Below are 2,341 nucleotides of genomic sequence, written 5' to 3'. Positions count from 1 at the left end.
ATTTAAGAATTATGTGGGTGAAGACCCTTAAAGAGGCAAGTTTAAGAGACTTAGCCCAATTTTGACTTGGGCTTGTAGTGTTTGAAAGATGTTTTAATTTTCAATGATGTTTATTTTTCTAATCCTTATTTAAATGAAACTTGATTTAGCCTAAGTCACTACTAAGCCCTTAAGACTGTGGTGAGTGTCTTAGTCATTACAAATGAAATTGACTTATAAGTGATGATGATGATTTATCTTTTTGTTTTGAAATTCATTTTAAGCATCAAATAGGGGTATTAAATTAGTGAGTTATTGACACCCAAAATCATACCCCTAAGTCTAGGATCATTTAATTGGCTAGATTCCCAAATTTATGTAATTTAAGGAAATTCCAAATTTATCATTTTTAATTAGGACAAGTGAGGTTGGTTTCTACCAGTTAACCCCTTGTGTTTCAATCATCCAAATATGTTAATTAGAATCAAATATTTCTCATTTCTCTTAAATTAGGTTAGGTCTAAATGTTAATTAAGGCTAAATTTCTAAATTTACACATTTTCCCCTAAGGCTCTATCACTTCATAATTTATCAAATTTAATCTAAATGACTTTGGAATTTTTTATCCTACCTCACTCATGGGTCAATTAAGACATCAGAAGAGAAAGTGTAATTTTCCAAAATTTAATTTATCTATATAACTATTTTTAATGCAAAAATAGGATTTTTCAAAGAAAATTCCTAACTTGACCAAGGTAAATTCTAATCCCTTGAAATTTTTCTTGAAGGTAGGCTTATACTAGAGAAGCCTTTGGACCAAATTTCATGATTTTTTTAAATTTTATTTGAATTTTAAGAATTATTTTAAGTTCTAGAGTGTTTATTAATTATAAAATATTTTAAATGTGGAAAATTAAGTTTTATATTTTTATTAAATCTCTATAATGTCAAGCGAGATAAAAAAATAAATTTCACATTTTTCTTATTTTCCTTTGAGTTATTGGAATTAATTTAGAAAAAATCCATTTTTAGCCTTTAAAAATTATTTTAAACTTCAAAATTCAATATCTTTATTTAGAAAATCAGGAAAAATATCCCAATTATTCATAAGTGCTTAGAAAGTAATTCAGAACATTTTCATGAATTTTTTTAGAACATTTCCATGAATTTTATTATTTTTGTGATTTTTATCATTTTTTAATTATTTTAAATATTTAAAATAGGCTAAAAATCAAGTTTTTATTTTAAATACCAATTTATTTTTAGAAAATACCCATAATCATAGAGAACTCAAAAAAAAAAGTTTTTATAAATTTTTGAGTTATATTTTGATTTTTAAAAATCATTTAAGTGTCAAAAAAGATATTTAACTTGAAAAATTAACTTAAGTTACCAAATGAATTCAAAATGCTTTAAAATTTTTATGGTAAGTTCTATGGATCCTAAAAAATAGTTGAGATTAAAAATTAAGTCATTTAGATATTTATGTTAACCAAAATTAATTTTCTTTGTGTTTTAAGAATTGGTTAAGATTAAGTGTATTCTTAATGACTTAACTCATGAAATTATTTTCAAAGGATCCTCTGGTCATGATGAACCTTCCAAAATTTTCTTAGAATTTTTTAATTAACATGTTAATTATAATAATTAATTTATGCAAATAATAGACATAAACTTAAAAAATATGGATCTTTGTCTATGGACCTCCTCTAACTTTGAAAAAATTAGAAGATATCCCCTAAGACAGAGGAAACAACATGCTAAAATTTCAATCCATGGTGATATGCCTATATGCATGGTGAATCAAAACATTCAAATTAGTGTTTAATTAATTAAAAATAAAATATGCATCACATGGACTTAAAATTATTTCCACATTATTTTTCTCTGTTCACTGAGCAAGTGGGTATTTTTATTTTATTTTTATGATTTTTCTACACCAAGATATGAATTTTCAAAGTTAGGGATCATTTTCTAATTTTTTAAATTCCCAATTTATCTATTTAAACGCGCAGCGTTGACTGGATCCTACGCAACTCTGAAGGCACGCGTGGTGCGCTCTGGTTGGATGTCGCCGTCCACGTAGCCGCTGACTCAGCCTGCGGTTCATGTAGGGAAGAGCTGTCCGGCTCGATCTCTTCCGTCCCTCTGATACACGTGTGATCGGACGGCTCCCCGTCATCGTCCCCGATAGAGTGATCCCATGACCGTCCACACTAAAACCCTAAGATCTCAGCCTAGTCTCAGCCAAATCACTTTGGGTTTGATCCTATGGACTCGTCTAAGTGAGACGAACATATCCATATGGTAACCATATTATGAAATCAAGTCATTTTACATGTAGAGCACGCGAGGCCTCGGG

This window comes from Phalaenopsis equestris, unplaced genomic scaffold, assembly GCF_001263595.1.
Source record: "Phalaenopsis equestris unplaced genomic scaffold, ASM126359v1 Scaffold217374, whole genome shotgun sequence".
NCBI lineage: Eukaryota > Viridiplantae > Streptophyta > Magnoliopsida > Asparagales > Orchidaceae > Phalaenopsis > Phalaenopsis equestris.
This window is presented reverse-complemented; position numbering follows the sequence as displayed.